We start from the raw sequence: 12861 nt of genomic DNA on the forward strand, positions 1-12861 counted from the left end.
GGCAAAAACAAACAAAGAAAAAGTGTCAAATGAGCTATGGATTTTAACAATACTTAAGTGATAAAACACTTGGAAGATATAAGTAGAGATCCCCAGCAGGGCCACTGCCACTCCTCTTTTCAGAGGTATATGATGGTTAATTTTCATGACGGTTAGTTTTCACGGTAGTGTTGATGGCTTGTACATTCACCATGGAAACTCACATCTGGGTGTGGGTAGGAGGAGGTTTCTAGAAACAGTTAACCTAGGATGAAAGACCAACTCTGAATGTAGGCGGTGCCATCCCATGAGCTAGAGTTTGAGCCAGAATACCACGGGAACCATTTGTCTCTGCAGAAGCAGTGTGGCTAGCCGCCTCTCATTACCACCACTGTGCCTTCCCTACCACAACAATCTGTATCTCCTCAAACTGTAAGCTAAATGGAATCTTTTCTCAGGTTGCTTTTGCCAGATATTTTGTCACTGGCAGCCTCTTTCATGTTCATGATTTTGCTGTGTGTCCTTTCAATCACTATTTCTGATACCTTAGAGATATGTGTATGCGTTCATAAAAATATATTATTTTTCATGTTTCTAACATTCATATGAATATGTGCATGTTAATTGTATGTCTTCGTTTGCACTTTCAAATAACTATAAACATATTTTAAAGGTTGGCTCATGTTACGAGTTAATATTCCTAAACCTGTTATTCTCAACAGGGGTCAGTTTTACTTCCCCCAGGGATACTGGAAATGCCTAGAGGTTTGGTTGGTTGGTTTTGGTTTTTCTTTTAGATAAGGTCTTGCTATGTAGCCCAGGCTAGCCTCTACCTTGAGCTCCTCCTGCTTTTGCCTCTCCTGGGTGTGGGTCGCCATATCTGGCTTGGAGATAGTTTGTTCCAGGGAGGTGCTATTCATGTCTATTCGATAGAAGTCGAGAATGCTGCTACACATCCAACAAAAAGCCCCACATGGAAGAAGTGTCAAAGAGTTATCTGACCTCACATGTCAATAGTGTCAAGGTTCAGAATTTCTGATCATAGCTAGTAATTCCTCAAGCATCATCATGACCATCAGCAGGAGTACAATCCCTTGGGAACTTCTTACAATGTAAATAGTTAGGCAAACCTCAAAATGAATCAATAGGGGAGCACTGTTAATCTACCATAGGTCTGGCATTACCTCATTATTCTGATACAGGAAATTCTATTAACCTGATTACATCGTAATAGAGGCAACTAGAAAACATGACTTAAGAGTAGAATAAGACAACCAAAGGAGGAATCCTTAGATGGGCAAAATTGAGTGGTGCTCACCAGGGAGGGTGTATTAGTTTGACAAGACAAGTGGGCCTAGAGCAGGGAGAGAGAAGACAAACATTTTTGTGAGCCTCAATTTACTTTATGGAAATGGGTGAACTCAAAGATCAGCATGAAAAAAGGCAAGCAGGGGTCTAGGAGAACTCAGAAACTTCTCAAGGTGAGGGGAAAGAAGAACAGACACTCTGGTAAGGGCAGAAACTCAGAAGGAGAGGGTTAGACTCTAGGAGTACCCACCAGAACCCTTGCAGCAGGGTAGATGCCCAGATGACCTCCAGAACCCCATAAGGATGTATGATTGGCAAAAGAAAAACGAACATGAGACTGGAGAGATAGGTTTAGGTAGGTATGGCTTGGTCAGGTAGAGTGGTAGACAGTAAATAAAAGAGTTAAAGACAGAACAAGCACTAGAAGAGAATCTAGAAGGTTTGGGCTTTTTGTTCTAGAGCAGGTTTCAGTGAAGAAATCAGAGAGTAAAAATTGGTTTTAATAAGGTTGTCTCATATTTCTTGAAGTTAATTCCTGTAGCTTTTGAGTTTTTGTTGCAAAATTACATCTCATACATAGGGAGGATATTAAAAAGGTTACGATTGGCCAGGCACGGTGGTGTATATCTTTAATCCTCCAGCACTTGGTAGGCAGAGGCAGAGGCAGAGAGGCAGAGAGGCAGAGAGGCAGAGAGGCAGAGAGGCAGAGAGGCAGAGAGGCAGAGAGGCAGAGAGGCAGAGAGGCAGAGAGGCAGAGAGGCAGAGAGGCAGAGAGGCAGAGAGGCAGAGAGGCAGAGAGGCAGAGAGGCAGAGAGGCAGAGAGGCAGAGAGGCAGAGAGGCAGAGAGGCAGAGAGGCAGAGAGGCAGAGAGGCAGAGAGGCAGAGAGGCAGAGAGGCAGAGAGGCAGAGAGGCAGAGAGGCAGAGAGGCAGAGAGGCCGAGGCAGAGGCAGAGGTGTCTTTGAAGTTTTGACAACATATGTGTAGTTTGTTGACATTTTAACATCCATGTAGCATAGGCCTATTATATTTAATATTAAAATAAAAACCACATAGTCCCCGTTAAGTTTCTCAGGAGGAAGTGGGGGAAGGTTAGAGGGGAAACAGGAGAGAAAGAAACGTAGGATCCCAGGAGGAAAGCTCACATAGTGACTCCTTCTGTCGACCATGTGGGTAAGCTAGAAAGAAGACAGACAAGGGAATGAGTGACTTTAGACAGTGCAGGACTTTACTGAGGGAAAAGACCTGCTGTTTTAAGCTGTAAGTTTAGGCTGTTACTTGACGAATGTGATGCTCATGTTCAGGCAACTGACAACAGCCGCTAGAGGTGTGGTGTTGTTACGAAGGCAGAGTGTGGACACACAAAACATAGCAATATAAAGCCAGATTATCCTAAAGTGCCCCAAATGTGTCTGATACAAAAGGAATAAAGGAGACAGAAAATCAGAGAAATGGGAGAATGGGCCTGAGCTCTGCCTTTCTTGGAACTCCCTTTGGAGAACTCATGGAGCTCCTCCTGCCCCTGCCCTGCCTCTGCCTCCCCAGTGCGGGAATCAAAGGTGTGAGTCACCATGATCCTTACTGGGAGTTAATTCTTGATGAAGGAGCTTAACTCAAGCCAGGAGAATGGATAGCATTACAAAAGAGAAAAGGTGTTTATATGTTTGGAATTTCAAAAGCTAACACTACTTCTGGCAGCTTCACGTGCACATCCTTGCAGCCCGGTTGTCCCGGGAGCAGGATTCATGTCTGCTCTCCTGCATCTGTACAGCAATCCTGGGAAGTGCTCTGACTTTGGCTGTTTGGCATATGAGGCCACCCCTGGGCTACTCACGTTCCCCAGAAAGATGGGTTCCTGTAATAGGCCAGGTCTTAGTCTTGGCTTCATTCCAGGGACCACATGAAACAGAACAAGCAGATCCTCTAAAGAAATCAAGGTAGAGAAAACTCTGCAATTGCCCAGTCCAGCTAAAGGCCGTCATTCCTAGTCCCTCCCTGCGGAGACCCTCACCACGATCATCTCGCCAGCTCAGTCTCTTTCATTGTTCCCCATCTACGTCATGCTTGTTCCAGGCTCTAAGTGTAAACACTCGTGCATGCCATGTGTATCTGTAAGAATATTACTACTCTGCTTGCCTCTCTACCACATCCGAGCTTCTGGGAACAGATGAAGTCCCGAGTGAATGTGTATTACTGACACAGCATGGCCACATCAATGTCTCAGAGCCATGGAGATGGCAAAGCCTTCCCTGGGTCAAACTCTGAGAATGAACATAGCTGTTCTCTGGTCCACTTACCGATGTTTATAAACAGTTGACCTTTACAAAAATCAATGTATGGAGAAATTGCCTCTTTGTTTTATTGGATAACTACAACCCGAGACTGTCCCTTGTAGAGACGTCCCGTTAGTATTTTGTCTAAACTCCACAACACAGTTACCTGGCAATAGCTACTTGCCCCCTCTTCCCTCTCTTGTTCCTTTCTTGCTCTCTTGCCCTTCCCTTTCCCCCTCTCTCTCCACGTGCTCATGGCCTGCCTCTACTTCTCTACTCTCCCTCTCTCTGCCTTTCTCTGCCTCTACCATTCTCTTAACTCCCCTCCCCATGCACTGAATAAACTCTATTCTATACTATACCGTCTTGTGGCTGGTCCCTCAGGGGGAAGGGATGCCTTGGCATGGGCCTACTGAGACATTCCCTTCCCCCATACCTAACTACACATCCATAGAATATATCTTCTCTCTTTATCTTTTTATAAACACATCATGTGGTAGAGGCAAAGAACGACAGAGAGAGAGAGAAAGTAGAAAAGTAAAGGCCAGCCATAAGCACATGGAGGTGGGGAAGGGGGTGGGGAGGGGGGTAGGGAAGAGCAAGGGACTAAGAGAGCAAGAAAGGAACAGGAGAGGGAGGAGGGGGCAGGCAGCCCCTTTTATAGTGGGTCAGGCCTACCTGGCTGTTGCCAGGTAACTGTGGGGTGGAGCTTAGATAGAATGCTAACACCTCTTACTGAGAACAGCTAGCCAGCTTACTCCTCTGCTCTTGCTGTGTATAAAAAATGTGCTGAGTTTCTGGTTAGTTTTGTTTCTTTGGCTTTTTGAGACCGCGTTTCCTCTGTGTAGCCCTAGCTGTGGTGGAACTCATTCTGTAGACCAGGCCACCAGCCTCCAACGGACAGAGATCTTCTGCCTCTGCCTCCTGGAGTGCTGGGTAAAGGCGTGAACCACCACTGAGCAGCATTGTTATTAGTACATTTCCTTCAGAGTGCACAGCCCACCTGACCTTAGCCCTTCTCTCTCTCTCTCTCTCTCTCTCTCTCTCTCTCTCTCTCTCTCTCTCTCTCTCTCTCTCTCTCTCTCTCTCTCTCTGTTGTTTCTTTATGTCCCTGTTGCCCCAGTCAGGACAGTCCCAACACTGTGCAGGCTGTGGCAATTATCTACTATACAAATCCTTCATGAAGAATTCCTAGCCAGGCAGGGTCAGAAATACCTCATACTCTAGTGATCTAGGACCTTCTGTTAGGTCCCATCTTCCAAAGGTTTCACTACCTTCCAAAACCAGGGCCAAACCCTGGGGACTCAGCCTTTAATTAAAATGGATGTTTAGAGAGCATCAATCCATAGCAACCACTTAGTCTGCAAGCCTCACTCACACTTCCTACCAGCCATCTCCATGATATTTCATTTTATTTTCTGGCCCAGAATTTCATCCAGGATACATGTTGCATTTAGTCATCTCCCAGTCTGGGAGAATCCTCAAAGTCTTTCTCTCTTTTTCTTGTCCTCTAATTTACAGGAAGTCCAGATCCCACATTCTGTCGGTGACCCTTAGCCTGCGGCTCACGTTTCCTGACACATGGTCAGAATCAAGTCCTGCTTCCTTGATAGAGCGTAGAAGTGAAGCTGTACCCTTGTTAGTGCAGCATACCAGGAAGCGAGGCATGCCAGGAAGCACTGCGTTACCCCATCTCTTCATCTCCTTCACCCTGCCCTCCCTGCCAGGCTGATCCCCTGGGAAGTCATTGTTTTCTCTTTTTTATTTACTTCCTTATGAAACATTTTGTTACATTTATTCATTTTGTGAGTATGCATATGAGTTGTGGTGTACTTGGGGGAGGTTAGAGGACAGCTTACAGAAAGAAGTCCGGTCTCTCTTTCCAGCAACTTTGAAGAGCTCTAGTAGGCCCAGCATGGTAAACTTGGCTCTGACAAGCCTTACCCTATTCCCTCTGCCTTGCTAAAAATCCATTAGATTACATCCCTAAATCTAGCCACCAAGGTCTATCTCTGTATTTTGGGGGCTGACTACCAAAGTCCAGCTATCAAAGTATTGAGGTCCAGAAGTCAAAAATCCCCTTGTGGCTACCCTAATTAACACATCTAACCAAAATTAAGCACCTCACCCTAACTCGGTTTTCCCTACTACCTTTATAAACTGTCATTTGCCTATGGGCCATGTCCGTCTCCTCTCTATCCGGAAGCAGTCCTTTGTCCCTCTTGGACTAATACCCTTCCTCTCCTCATCTCTTGTTCCTTTTCCTTCATCCTCTATCATTGTCTCTGTCTTTGTCTCTTATTCACTGCCCTTTGTCCTTCTGGGGCAGATAAGTCTTTGTTCTTAGAACTTGGTCTTGGTGTGTTTTGTGTAGATAGCCATCCTTCAAAGTTGATTGCAGGGATGGAGCTCAGATATATAGTTGTGGCAGCAAGAACCTGAAGCCATCTTGCAGACCCCCTCTTTTTAAATTGATTAGCATTTTGTGGAGGGTGGGAGTTTGAATGAGAAATGTCCTCATGTATCAAATACAGGCTCATGTATTTGAACACTTGGTCCCCAACTGGTGCTTCTGTTTGGGAGATATGGGACATTTAGGTGGCCCAACTTCTAGTTCTAGGGGTGACAAACTTCTAGTTCTCACTCTAGGGTTCCTGTCTGATGGACTGCAATTAGTTGGGTCTCTAATCCTACTGAATATGTATACATAAACACACACACACACACACACACACACACACACACACATATATATTCAGTAATCCCTCTCTGGAACTATTAGCCAAAATAAGATCTTCCTTCTGCAAGTTGCACTAGTTCATGGTATTTTATCACAGCAACAGAAAAGCAACTAATAAACTGAGTGGTATTCTAAGGTTATGTTAGTATCTGATATAAGTATCTAATATATAATAGTAACTATAAGAGTTATATTAGCAATCAATACATTGAGTGATATTCTAAGATTATATTAGTATCTAATATAGTATAGCATAAGTATCTAATATTATATAAGTTTCTAATATATTAGTATCTAATACAATATAAACATTTAGTATATAATAATAAGTATAGAAGGTTATATTAGTAACTAACACATTGAGTCTAAGGTTATATTAGTATCTTGTTCAAACTTCTACATTAACAGCCTTAGCATCTAACCGGATTAAACAGCACTGGGATGGCTGCTGCCGTGGTTTTCTCCCTCCTTCACTCTTTCTGTTAGGTTGATGCAGAGCATGATTGCATTTCTTTGAATTTTTAAAATTTGCCGTTTGATATTGTAATACAATTTTAAAAATTAAATATTAAATACTTAAAGTTAAATTAAGCTATGCTACATATTTTTATTAAATTACTTACATATTTGTGAATGTGGGTGTGTATGTGTGAGCATGTTATGACATGTGTGGAAGTCAGAACAATATTCAGGAGTTTGATCTCTCCTTCCACCATGTAGGTTCCAAGGATGGAGCTCAGGTCACCAGGCCTGGAAGCAAGTGCTTTTACCAAACCGCTCGTGTGCATCACTTTAATGTGCACCTCTTATTTTATAGGTTCTGCTAATTACACATTACTTGCTTGTTTTTTTTTTTAACTTTTATTATTGTAGTGTGTGTGCACACATGCCACAGTACATGTGTAAGGGTAGGGACAACATTCTGGAGTCAGTTCTCTCCTTCAACAATGGGCCATCAATCTTTGCGTCATGTGCCCATTCTTGTTGAGTCATTTCTCTCTGGCCTTATTTATTTTATGTGTTTTTTTTTTTTTTTGACTGTGGAAATGATGTTATAGAAATCTGATCTATTTTCCAGTTCAAAATGGGTTGTAAAGAAGTGAGATAACTTACCACATCAAAAGTGCATTTGGCCCAAGAACTATTACCAGTGCAGAGAGCAGGAGACGAGAGCCTCCTATGGTAGCCTATCAGAAGCTGTCGGTGGTGCTCACTTCGGCAGCACATATACTAAAATTGGAACGATACAGAGAAGATTAGCACGGCCCCTGTGCAAGGATGACACGCAAATTAGTGAAGCGTTCCATATTTTTCTCAAAGAGGAAGAGTGAACCAGAAGAGGAGGAAGAAGAGGAGGAAGATGAAGAGAAAGCAAGATGAGGCTGAAGAATAAGTGGCTGTCCTGAAGTGTGGAGTACGTGTGCTCAGGCGATTATTTTGCTAAGAATGTGAAATTCAAGTGCAGCTCAACATTAGCTTCTGTATAAAAACTGAGCAGATTTTTGTGTAGCTGATAAGATTCTTTGTAGAGAAAATACTTTTTAAAAAGGGTTTGTAGCTTTTTCAGGGGCTACAACGTACAGTTAGATTTAAAGCTTTTGATGCTGAATGTTTCTAAATATTTAATGGTTTCTTTAATTTCTTATGGTAGCAAAAAAACTTCATAGGAATTTGTATTACTAGTAAAATTTTTTTTTGAGACAAAATAAAACAAAAAAATTTTTTTTTTAGGATGTTGCATTTTTTGTTTTTTGTTATGTTTTGTTTTGTTTTTTAAAAATTTGTAATAAAATGTATATGAAGGAGGAGAAAAAGAAAAAGAAGAAGAAGAAGAAGAAGAAGAAGAAGAAGAAGAAGAAGAAGTCAGTGACCAATTGTGAGTCATCATCAAAGCTGACTCTGTTACAAGTATAGGCGAAATTGTCAAAAACAAACAAGCAAAACAACAGCTTAGACACAGCCATCAGGCGTTTGAGGCAAACTAGAAGGTAAAAATGCTTGTTAAGTGTGTGCCTCATGAACCGACTGGAAAAAAATTGTTCCTTTTTTTTTTCTTTTTAACTGCCATTTACATTTATCCTATGGGATAAAGAAACAATTTCTTCATTGGCTTCTGATGTGCCATGAAAATTGGATTTTATATCAAAACCTGCAATGACCAGCTCAGCCGTCGGACTGGGAAGCAGCGCCAAAGCATTTCCTAAAAGTAAACTTGGACAAAAAAAAAAAAAAAAAGAAAAAAAAAAAAAGGTCACAGTCGCTGTTTGGTGACATGGTTTGAATGAGAAGTGTCCCTCACAGGCACATGTGCTTGGCCTCTTGTTTCCCTGTTGGTGGTACTCTTGGGGGAGGTTGTAGAACTTTCGGGAGGTGCAGTGGTGCACAACCTAGCCCCACTTCCGGTTTGCCCACCCCATTTCCTGTGTGTGGCAGTAAGGATCCTCATCTCCCTGTTCCTGCTGCCTACGGCTATGCCTTGCCTGCCAGGGTGGACTCTTATCCCTCTGAAATTGTAAGCCACAATAAATGCTTTTGTCTATAAGTATCTTTTTGGTTATGGTATTTTGTCATAGCAACGACATGAACAGCTGACAAAGGCGGTCTGCGCTGCTTTCTGAATCCTTGCATTTCTGAAGCATTTCTACTGAGAAGTATGTTCAGAAGATGGATGAGGCACACTGAAAACTGCAGCATCTGCAGTCTCCATTGGTCAGTAAAAAGGGTCCAATTCTTCTCCATGACAATGCCTGACCCCGTGAGAACAAACAACACTTCAGAAGTTGGACAGCCCGTGCTGTGAAGCTCTATTCACTACATTCACCCGACCTTCTAAGTGACTAATATGCTTTCAAGTATCTCGACTTTACGCAGGGACAATGCTTCCACAACCATCAGGATGCAGAAATGCTCTGTGGGAGTTCACTCCATCTCGGAGCACAGATTTTTTTTTACTCTACAGGATAAACTTAATTATCTGTCAAAAAAGTGTTGATTGTAACGGCCCCTATTTTGATTAATAAGGATGAGTTTGGGGTGAGTTTTAATGATTTAAAAATCCATGGTCTAATAACTCAATTACTTTTCACTGAACTAATATGTTTATTATCATTTATCATCCTGTTGTAAGGAAGGGGTTTCTTTTATTTGATATATATATGAACTCATGGATTTCTGGATCTTTTTGGAAGCAGGGTCTTGCTGTGTTGTCCAGGGTGGCCTTGAGTTCCAGAGCTTAAGTGATACTTCTGCTTCATTACATACATGCACCACTATACTTAGATTTTCATCTCATTTTGGTTTTTGGTGTTTAAAAAAATGCTTTGTAGTGTTCAAGTTTATCCAATAGGAACCCCTTCAAGATGGCTCCTATCTCTTCCTGGTAGGTGTCTTGGTTTCTTTTCCTGTTGCTATGATAAAAATATCCCGCCAAAAGCAACTTAAGGGAGAAAGGGTTTAGCTTAGGTTACAGTGTGGGGAAGTCAAGGCTCAGCTGCTGGCCACATCACATCCCTGTCAGAGGAACAGGGCAATGCATGCTTCCTGCTGGTGCCGAGCTTGCTTCCTCATTCATACCTAGCACAGGATCTTCTGTCCATACAACACCATAGAATGGCAAACCTTCCCACCTCGGTTGAAGTAATCAAAAGAATCTTCACAGGGAGGCACACTTAGGAGCTATCTCCCAGATAACTCTAGATTTTGTCAAGTTGACAATTAACATTGACCACCCCAGCACATTTCTGTTATTCTGACTACTTCCTAATTTTTTGGATTGGAAGTATTTAGTCTGAATACATCAGGTTTATCTTATTCTTTCCAAGTGCCAGCCCAGAGGCATCTGTTTCTCCAGCAAACCCTAAGTTCTTTATTAGTGGAGTGCATTATTTAGAAACCAAACCCTGGAGACCTAAATTCCTCATTGTACCAGAGAAGAGCACTATAGTGTGTTTTTAGTTTTCTTAGTGGATAGTAGCGTATGCATGTGTGCATGTACATACACGCCTATCACTCTCTTTCAAATATGTATACACATGCATGAAAACATGAGTTGATATTTAATCCCTACAACTCTTAGTACCTTCTAGTGTTCCCTTCTTCCATTTTGGTAAATACTTTCTCCGATGTATCTTCTTATTCACTCATTAATTTATTTGTTCAATGTACCCAATCCCCAGCACACAGGGCATCAAAGTTAGGGGTTTATTGGTGTGAAGAGACACAATGACCACAGCAACTCTTATAAAGAAAAAGGTTTAATTGGGGCTGGCTCACAGTTTAAAGGTTTAGTCCATATTGTCATGATGGGAAACAGGCAGACATGGTGGTGAATCCACAGGCAGCAGGAAATGACAGTGACTTGACACAGGCCAGACTTGAGATTCTGAGACCTCAAAGCCCACCCTTTAGTGACCACAAGGCCACACTTTCTAATAGTGCCACTCCCTATGGACCTATGGGGGTCATTTTTATTCAAACCACCACACAGGGTATGCCCTGTGCCTTGCCAGTTCCATTTGCATCAATGGTAGTACCTTTCATTTTTGTTGATATGCCTCTGCATAGCTAATCTATTTTTTTTGATTTTTAATATTTTTATTACATATTTTCCTCAATTACATTTCCAATGCTATCCCAAAAGTCCCCCATAGCGCCCCCCACTTCCCTACCCACCCATTCCCATTCTTTTGGCCCTGGCATTCCCCTATATTGGGGCATATAAAGTTTGCAAGTCCAATGGGCCTCTCTTTCCATTGATGGCCGACTAGGCCATCTTTCGATACATATGCAGCTAGAGACAAGAGCTCCGGGGTTCTGGTTAGTACATCATGTTGTTCCAACAATAGGGTTGCAGATCCCTTTAGCTCCTTGGGTACTTTCTCTAGCTTCTCCATTGGGAGCCCTGTGATACATCCAATAGCTGACTGTGAACATCCACTCCTGTGTTTGCTAGGCCCCGGCATCGTCTCACAAGAGACAGCTTTATTTGGGTCCTTTCAGCAAAATCTTGCTAGTGTATGCAATGGTGTCAGCGTTTAGAAGCTGATTATGGGACGGATCCCTGGATACAGCAGTCTCTAAATGGTCCATCCTTTCATCACAGCTACGAACTTTGTCTCTGTAACTCCTTCCCTGGGTGTTTTGTTCCCAATTCTAAGAAGGGGCACAGTGTCCACACTTTGGTCTTCATTCTTCTTGAGTTTCATGCGTTTATCAAATTGTATCTTATATCTTGGGTATCCTAAGTTTTGGGCTAATATCCACTTATCAATGAATACATATTGTGTGAGTTCTTTTGTGATTGTGTTACTTCACTCAAGATGATGCCCTCCAGGTCCATCCATTTGGCTAGGAATTTCATAAATTCATTCTTTTTAATAGCTGAGTAGTACTCCATTGTGTAAATGTACCATAATTTCTGTATCCATTCCTCTGTTGAGGGACATCTGGGTTCTTTCCAGCTTCTGGCTATTATAAATAGGGCTGCTATGAACATAGTGGAGCATGTGTCCTTTTTACCGGTTGGGACATCTTCTGGATATATGCCCAGGAGAGGTATTGCTGGATCCTCCGGTAGTACTATGTCCAATTTTCTGAGGAACCGCCAGACTGATTTCCAGAGTGGTTGTACAAGCTTGCAATCCCACCAACAATGGAGGAGTGTTCCTCTTTCTCCACATCCTCGCCAGCATCTGCTGTCACCTGAATTTTTGATCTTAGCCATTCTGACTGGTGTGAGGTGGAATCTCAGGGTTGTTTTGATTTGCATTTCCCTGATGATTAAGGATGTTGAACATTTTTTCAGGTGTTTCTCTGCCATTCGGTATTCCTCAGGTGAGAATTCTTTGTTCAGTTCTGAGCCCCATTTTTTAATGGGGTTATTTGACTTTCTGGAGTCCACCTTCTTGAGTTCTTTATATATATTGGATATTAGTCCCTTATCTGATTTAGGATAGGTGAAGATCCTTTCCCAATCTGTTGGTGGTTTTTTTGTCTTATTGATGGTGTCTTTAGCCTTGCAGAAGCTTTGTAGTTTCATGAGGTCCCACTTGTCAATTCTCGATCTTACAGCACAAGCCATTACTGTTCTATTCAGGAATTTTTCCCCTGTGCCCATATCTTCAAGGCTTTTCCCCACTTTCTCCTCTATAAGTTTCAGTGTCTCTGGTTTTATGTGAAGTTCCTTGATCCACTTAGACTTGACCTTAGTACAAGGAGATAGGAATGGATCGATTCGCATTCTTCTACATGTTAACAACCAGTTGTGCCAGCACCATTTGTTGAAAATGCTGTCTTTCTTCCACTGGATGTTTTTAGCTCCCTTGTCGAAGATCAAGTGACCATAGGTGTGTGGGTTCATTTCTGGGTCTTCAATTCTATTCCATTGGTCTATTTGTCTGTCACTATACCAGTACCATGCAGTTTTTATCACAATTGCTCTGTAGTAGAGCTTTAGGTCCGGCATGGTGATTCCACCAGAGGTTCTTTTATCCTTGAGAAGAGTTTTTGCTATCCTAGGTTTTTTGTTATTCCAGATGAATTTGCAGATTGCACTTTCTAATTCG

The 12861-nt window shown here is 42.3% G+C and overlaps 1 non-coding gene across 1 annotated transcript; it reads left to right on the forward strand.

Annotated features, from left to right (window-relative positions):
- Positions 1–7504: 7504 nt before the first annotated feature.
- Positions 7505–7611, forward strand: LOC115030828 (U6 spliceosomal RNA). The gene has a single exon (XR_003836388.1). It is a non-coding gene; the product is annotated as a U6 spliceosomal RNA (small nuclear RNA).
- The last annotated feature ends 5250 nt before the right edge of the window (positions 7612–12861 follow it).

This window comes from Mus caroli, unplaced genomic scaffold, assembly GCF_978045245.1.
Source record: "Mus caroli unplaced genomic scaffold, Mus_caroli_1 scaffold_3, whole genome shotgun sequence".
Lineage (NCBI taxonomy): Eukaryota > Metazoa > Chordata > Mammalia > Rodentia > Muridae > Mus > Mus caroli.